Raw genomic sequence first — 8,465 nt, 5'->3', positions numbered from 1 at the left:
GTTTGAAATTGAGTCGTAGAAATGTGTTAAATCTCGTTTGTTCGTCCATTCGTTCATTCGTTGGTCGCTCTCATGTGCAAAGTCCTTAAGTGCTGCTAAGTTGATGGCCATCAACTTAGCAGCACTTAGTTGGGAATTTAAAAAATTTTTATGCAAATAATTTGGTGAGAATTAGGTGAAATTTCGTGAATCAATTTTACAATTTGGTGAATCATAGTTTAAAAGTTATTAGCAATTTACGTAAGGCGTAAAGTTAGCAGCACTTGGTCATGAATTTAAAAAAAAATATCTTCATAATTCAGTGTCAATTTAGTGAATCGTATTTGATCAGTTTTATAATTTGGTGAATCATAGTTTATTAAATAATAACTTAAATAGAAAAATTAACAAACGTAACGTAACGTAAAAAAAGCATTTGTTAACCATGGACACAAACCTCACGAATGAAAATGGCAGAGTTCAACACACCAAAACTGAACCTGAATTCAGATTTTTCACATTGAACGCACTTAATATATATGTATACTATGACAATGCGTTTAGGTGACGTTTTTCATTTACAAGGTAGACTTTGATTTGAAAATTTCCAATCCGAATTACAACAAAAATGCTATTTTATAATACAAAAAACGTTTGTTTACATCGTCACCAGCCCAGAACTGACATTCATTGGAAGTTCCCCATAAAGGTATAACTACAACGGCCACTTTTTGCAAAAATTCAAAAAGTGAAAATTTTTGTAATTTTTTTTCTGAATAAATGATCCAAATTTCAGAATTTGGTGAATCATACTTTTCAAGTAATCATCTGCGGAAGTTCAAAAATATTCCAAGAAGCACGCGAAAAAAAAAACAAAATTGCATGTAACTCTTGAATTAAGATTCACCAAATTAAGAATTATATACCAAAATGCTTGTGATCTTTTTCTGAATAAATGTTCCAAATTTCAGAATTTGGTGAATCATACTTTTCAAGTAATCATCTGCGGAAGTTCAAAAATGTTCCAAGACGCATGCGAAAAAAAATAAAATCGCATGTAACTCTTGAATTAAGATTCACCAAATTAAGAATTATGTACCAAAATGCTTGTGATCTTTATCTGAATAAATGTTCCAAATTTCAGAATTTGGTGAATCATACTTTTCAAGTAATCATCTGCGGAAGTTCAAAAATTTTCCACGACGCACGCAAAAAAAAATAAAATCGCATGTAACTCTTGAATTAAGATTCACCAAATTAAGAATTATGTACCAAAATGCTTGTGATCTTTTTCTGAATAAATGTTCCAAATTTCAGAATTTGGTGAATCATACTTTTCAAGTAATCATCTGCGGAAGTTCAAAAATGTTCCAAGACGCATGCGAAAAAAAATAAAATCACATGTAACTCTTGAATTAAGATTCACCAAATTAAGAATTATGTACCAAAATGCTTGTGATCTTTTTCTGAATAAATGTTCCAAATTTCAGAATTTGGTGAATCAGACTTTTCAAGTAATCATCTGCGGAAGTTCAAAAATGTTCCAAGACGCATGCGAAAAAAAATAAAATCGCATGTAACTCTTGAATTAAGATTCACCAAATTAAGAATTATGTACCAAAATGCTTGTGATCTTTTTCTGAATAAATGTTCCAAATTTCAGAATTTGGTGAATCATACTTTTCAAGTAATCATCTGCGGAAGTTCAAAAATTTTCCAAGACGCACGCAAAAAAAAATAAAATCGCATGTAACTCTTGAATTAAGATTCACCAAATTAAGAATTATGTACCAAAATGCTTGTGATCTTTTTCTGAATAAATGTTCCAAATTTCAGAATTTGGTGAATCAGACTTTGCAAATTATTTTTCAAATTATCATCATCAAAAATTGAAAAATGTTCCAAGACGCATGCGAAAAAAAAACAAAATCTTTCTTAAGCCTTTTAATTACAATGACCTAAAAAGTGAAAAAGTGGAAAATTTACAATTTGTTTCTTTCTAGCGCTATTTGTTTTTGGAAAACAAAATACAAAATTGTTTTTAAACCAAAAAAACAAGCTTTTTGCGTCATTATTTTTAATATTGCGGTCAACTGTCAAAAAATTAGTTTAAAAATTTTCACTTGAACTCTGCCATTTTCATTCGTGAGGTTTGTGTCCACAGTACACATAAAAAGGTAATAAATTCCGAACTGACATTGATCGCCAGATTGTCAAAACATGACACTTTGGCGACCAATGTCAGCTACCGAATTCTTAATTGTTTAAAATACCGACGAAAAACGCACAAAAACCGAAAAACCACGCACACCACTAATTTTTAAACAATTATTTACCATTTTCCGCGATGAAACACGAAGAAAATTTGTTATTTTTCAATTTATAATATTTTTAAATGACATTTTATAAATTAAAACAAAAACAAATTTCCTGTTTACTGCGATTGAAATATAAAAATTAAAGGCCGACCTGACAGATTGGTGGCCATTTTTGACAAACAAATTTTGACAACGTTCGGAATATATTACCTTATTATGTGTACTGTGGTTTGTGTCCATGGTTAACAAATGCTTTTTTTACGTTACGTTACGTTTGTTAATTTTTCTATTTTAGTTATTATTTAATAAACTATGATTCACCAAATTATAAAACTGATCAAATACGATTCACTAAATTGACACTGAATTATGAAGATATTTTTTTTTAAATTCATGACCAAGTGCTGCTAACTTTACGCCTTACGTAAATTGTTAATAACTTTTAAACTATGATTCACCAAATTGTAAAATTGATTCACTAAATTTCACCTAATTCTCCCCAAATTATTTGCATAAAAATTTTTAAAATTCCCCACTAAGTGCTGCTAAGTTGATGGCGGTGGTCAACACTTGTTTTAATTTTTAAATATACCGATTAAACTGTTCACCAATCTTGAAATTTGGTTTTATTTTAATTTAGGACTTTTATTTTCTCTAATTTTAAATTTGCAGTTTCTTTATACTATGTTTCTACCTACACTAAATCCGAGATTTAGCTAAGTAGATTTAGCATAAATCTCGAGTTTTATTCTAAATCTCGGATTGAAAGTAGGTGATAATCTTAGATTTATGGTAGCTGAACCCAAATCTGAGATTTAGCTAAGTAGATTTAAAATAAATCTCGAGATTAATTCTAAATCTACTTAGCTAAATCTCGGATTAAGCGTAGGTGGAAACATAGTATTATCGTGAACAACAAAACTACTCGTTTTATTATAAAATGACATCCATTCACAGAGGGACTATGTGATGTCAAAATTCTAATCTCATAGGAAAAAAGGAGAGATAAACACTTTCACACTTGCTGGAATATGTCCTAAAATTTTTATCGCATGTTGAACATAACTGGACAAACATCACCCGATTCACATCTCTCAATATAAAATTTATATACACTCTTGTAAGTATTGGTGAGCATTTCTATATCCCCCCTTTCTATATTCGAATTCGGAGGGCACGTTCAGAAAAAGGAAATTACCTTGTTGCAACCCCCCACCGGTAGATGGCTTGTAAGGTTAAGGGTGTGTTTATATTGGCTTATTCAGAATTGGAGGTTTAAGTTTGGTTTGTACGTGAAACAACAAGACTAACCGGTGACACGAACATAAACAAAAAGTACGTATTGAACAATTAAAAACAAAAAATCGACACGTGTAAACGTGAATTATGGTATGGTTTCCATGTCAAAACTCATATAAAAAAATTAAAGTGGTTTTACATTGCGTTGCCTGCAAAAAAAAGTATTAACATACATTTACTGCTATAATAAGCATTATGTATCACACGAGGATAATAAATTATCTTAATTTTATTTGTTTCTTTAATTTCATCAATGAAAATCTAGATCTTATAGGCACGATTCGACCCATTCAACTCGACCCTCATGTAACCATATAAAGTACGAAGTCTGAATCATTGTTGATCGGTGCCCTTCAAGCAAGAAAACTGAGTTCAACAAAGAAACTCCGACCTCAGACAGCGAAAATCGGGCTTGCACTCACACACTTGCAACTTTTTGTGTATGAACACAAAGTCGAACGAAAATCGTGGTGAAAAATGAGAAAAGGAAAAGAAAGACAAGGCCAACAAGAGCCAAAGCGTCATTTTGTTATTTTTTGTTGAAGTGTTTGGTCGCGTCGTGTCTCGTGTCGTTGTTTGTATAATGTTAGTTTATTAATTATAAACAATTTTATTAAATTATAAACAATATGGAAAACAAAAAAGGTATGTTTTATATATCGCTCAAAATGTTTGGGTTAAAATGTTGTTTCTTCTTGTGTTGTAGATGTAATCTCTAATGATGATGAAAAATCTAGAAGGTGAAACATGCGATTGGGTATCTAAAAAACACCAACAACAGCAGCAGCATCAAATGAAATAAAATGAAAAAAAATGTATTGTATTTTATATTGTATTTATTGTGAAAATTTCGTTTGCCAAAATAAAATAAAAAATAAAACAGTTTCAGTGAAAAAAAAATAAATCTTGTTCTTTTTTTGGTCGCAAATGCGAAATGTTATCCCTTTCTTATTCCTCTTTCTGGTAGGTTTTCGCTGCTCCGGCTCAGGTCCGCCTTCGGCTCCGTTTTCTCGGAATGGAGATTTTCACCACACCAATACATATGTAATCGACTTCGCGGTGATTATAATTTCCATACCAGTTTCTGATCCGAAGTCGGACTCAGCTCCGCCCCTGGCGGAGCGGATTCGGACCGAGGTCGGACCTGTTTGCTTGAAGGGTGTCAGTCCATACCTTTCAAGCAAACAGGTCCGACCTCGGTCCGAATCCGCTCCGCCTGAGGCGGAGCTGAGTCCGACTTCGGATCAGAAACTGGTCCGAAGGCGGCTCAAATTAGTATGGAAATTATAATCACTGCGAAGTCGATTGCATATGTATTGGTGTGGTGAAAATCTCCATTCCGAGAAAACGGAGCCGAAGGCGGACCTGAGTCGGAGCAGCGAAAACCTACCAGAAAGAGGAATAAAAAAGGGATGACGTATCGCATTTGCGACCAAAAAAAGAACAAGATTTATTTTTTTTTTCACTGAAACTGTTTTTTTTTATTTAATTTTGGCAAACGAAATTTTCACAATATATACAATATAAAATAGAATACATTTTTTTCATTTTATTTTATTTGTTGTTGCTGCTGTTGTTGGTGTTTCTTTAGATGCCCAATCGCATGTTTCACCTTCTGCCTTTCTCTTCATCATTAGAGATTACATCTACAACACAAACAGAACAACATCACTTTAATCCAAACACTTTGAGCGATATATACAACATACCTTTTTTTGTTTCCTTATTGTTAATAGTTTGATATAATTGTTTATAATTATACTTATATTTTATTAACAACGACACGACGCGACTAAACACTTCAACAAAAAAAATAACAAAATGACGCTTTTGCTCTTGTTGGCTATGTCTGTCTATTTTTTTTTTTCCTTTTCTCAGTTTTCACCACGATTCTCTTAGACTTTGTGTTCATACACAAAAAGTTGCAAGTGTATGAGTGCAACCCCGCTTTTCTCGGTCGGAGGTCGGACTGTCTTTTCTGGACTCCGTTTTCTTGCTTGAAGGGTAGACTATAATTTATGACACATTAATTTGGGAATTCAACATGGTAGGTAAGTAAATAATTCTTGTTATATTTATTTTTACGTTTTATCTCATTATTTATAAAGCAAATAATACTTATTTTTTTCTTTTTCAGGATCTAACTAACATTTCCAGTTGGACGTTGGAGTTCTCGTCGCTGTATTTCGTCACAAGCAGGTAAGTTTGCCAAACAATTTCCAATCAGGAAATGTTAACATTTTCTCTTTTTTTTGTAACTAATTTTATTTCTGTTTCCATTCTAGGTTTCTTAACATGATTGGAGGCAGTTCGCCAGGCGTCCGAATCAAAATTTGCTACTTATTGGGATATATTCCCAATAAGGAGTAAAAACGCTTCATATTATAAAGGAATACTGCGCAATTAAAGATAAGTAACTGCACCTTTTACATTCCCTATTTAGTCATATTGTTTTCTTTGTTTTCAGTTTCATAAAAGTGTGAAGTTCGGCACCGAACCGAAATCATCAACAAACATAATTAAAAATGAATAATAAAAACATCGACAATAAGGTTATGGACTACCAACAAAAAATGAACAGGATAATACTAACTTAATTCAGTTCAGGTACGTTTATAGTTTTTTTTCAAGTGGCATTTGTAGAATTAAATTTTCGTTTATTGTCTTTAATCTAGTGTTGTGGGGAAAAACCCACGGTTCAAGTCGGGCACAAAAAAGGTGTCAAGGTATAGTCAACCTTTGTTTTTTTTCCAACAACCATCCGACGCCGCTTCAGTAAAGGTTAGTACCATTTTTTTTTTTTATGACCTATTCAAACCTAATACTTTTTTTTTTCTTTTACCAGGTTGTATTTTTTAAAAGTGATATGGAGAGCAAAGCCATTCAATTTGAGTTGCGAACATCCTTTCAACGAATTTTAATGCAGATATTCTTACTGGTGAGCGTTTTAAGTATTTTTATTTACCTATTCTAGTATTAAGTATTAGTTATTAAAAATATAAATAATTCAAACATGTAAAACAACACAATTAAATACATACATAAATTATACAGTTATATAAAATGTCAAGAAAATAAAAAAAAATAAAAAAAAAACAAATAAATATCACAGATCGAAAAAGTAATAATGAACTAAGTTAAAACTAATCTAAAATTTAGTAAATATCACAGATTAAGAAAAATATAATTAACTAAACTACAATTAAACTAAAATTAAGTAAATATCACAGATTATAAAAAAAAATTAACTAAATTATCAGTCTTTAAAATTTATCAAAATTTATAAAATCACAGATGCTTAATAGTTTTTATCACAGTTTAGTACCTAAGTATATAATTTAAATCAAAACATATAACAAAATAGCAAAATAAATAACATTAAGTAACATACGTAGAACTAATTTTAAGCATGCAATAAATAAAATTTCTAATAAAACATAAAATTTCTTTGGTTTTTTATCAAACATTTTCAGGTCAGATTTCGGCTTTTGTCTTCGCTTTTTCTTTTTTCTTCGTTTGAAACTTTTTAGGAATGAGCAAATTTTTTTGAAATCGGTTTTCTAACTTCATATTAAAAATCATTTTAGTTCGGTTTATTAACAAATACGTTTACATTTAGTTAATAATAATTAGAACACAATAAAAAATCAATAAATAAAACAATAAAATAAATAATAAATTCACACAACACAAATGGAAACAAATAAATAAAGAAATAATACTTACAAAGAAATAATACTACAAAAATTACGAAAATAGTTTTTAATCGCGTTTTCGAAACTTAAAGTTAATGTTGCTCATTATTTTAAATCTTTTGCGTGAAATTTTCCAATTCTTTTGCCATTTAGGTTTTCTAATTCGTACATATTGTTTCCAATTTGTTTAATAATTCGGCATTTAACGTATTTCGGCGAAAGTTTTGAAGACAAATATTTTGAGGAATCACTCAATATGAAGTTCCTTCGATAAACTTCTTGTCCAGGCACATAGCGTGTATTTTTCGTTCGGACATTATATATTTTCACCGATTTCTCATTTGCTCTTGAAATATTTTCACGAATTTGATTTCGAATGCATTGTAATCGGCTTTGTCGGGGAAGAATTAACAACTCGTTGTCGTCTTTCGCGTTCAACTTTTTCGCAAGTTCATAACTACTACCGTGCATCATCATATTAGACCAAATAAGGCATAATAAGGGGATACACCAGTAGCACTATGAACTGCACTCCTTAACGTACACGCAATATCGCCAAGGTGCGTATCCCATTCTCTTTGATCATTTTTAAGATATGATCGGATAGCAGCTAACAATGAGCGGTTAACCCTTTCTGACGCATTCGATTGCGGCGAATAAAAAGCTGTTTTAAAATGTCTTATTCCATATTTGGTAATAAGATTTTGGAACTCTTTTCCGACAAATTGTTTTCCATTATCAGGGCGATTATATATCTCTTCTATGAGATCTAAATATTCTTCGGACTGGAATTCTACAGAGTCCAAGTCGATCAACGGAGCAACCTCATCAAGAGCCAGAGAATCTACCTGTACCCGAGAAAGAGTATCAGGCACTACGTGTTGGCTACCTTTACGGTGCTGTATGTCGAAGACATAGGCCTGTAACGACAAACTCCATCTGGCCAGTTTCCCACTTTAGTCTTTCATACTCATCAGCCATTGAAGACTGGAGTGATCAGTAATGACCGTGAAGTCCATGCCTTCGACAGCCATCACTGCTGCAATGCACTCCTTCTCGGTCACACTGTAATTTCTCTGACTTTTGTTAAATTTTTGTGAAAAATACGCGATCGGGTATTCTTCTCCCTCATTATCTACTTGCGACAATACCGCCCCTATGCCCGCGTCAGAAG

General features: G+C 31.8%; 2 long non-coding RNA genes across 2 annotated transcripts; both read left to right on the top strand.

Moving 5' to 3' along the window:
* Positions 1-3,875: 3,875 nt before the first annotated feature.
* On the top strand, positions 3,876-4,500 carry LOC129907658 (uncharacterized). Its single transcript, XR_008771123.1, has 2 exons — positions 3,876-4,241; positions 4,303-4,500. It is a non-coding gene; the product is annotated as an uncharacterized LOC129907658 (long non-coding RNA).
* Positions 4,501-5,585: 1,085 nt separating this feature from the next.
* On the top strand, positions 5,586-6,994 carry LOC129907653 (uncharacterized). The gene is made up of 5 exons (XR_008771118.1): positions 5,586-5,647; positions 5,734-5,795; positions 5,882-6,203; positions 6,272-6,377; positions 6,442-6,994. It is a non-coding gene; the product is annotated as an uncharacterized LOC129907653 (long non-coding RNA).
* Positions 6,995-8,465: the final 1,471 nt, after the last annotated feature.

The sequence above is a fragment of the Episyrphus balteatus genome, chromosome 1, assembly GCF_945859705.1.
Source record: "Episyrphus balteatus chromosome 1, idEpiBalt1.1, whole genome shotgun sequence".
NCBI classification, from domain to species: domain Eukaryota; kingdom Metazoa; phylum Arthropoda; class Insecta; order Diptera; family Syrphidae; genus Episyrphus; species Episyrphus balteatus.
The sequence above is the reverse complement of the archived record's forward strand: the minus strand, read 5'-3'. Positions and strand labels throughout refer to the sequence as shown.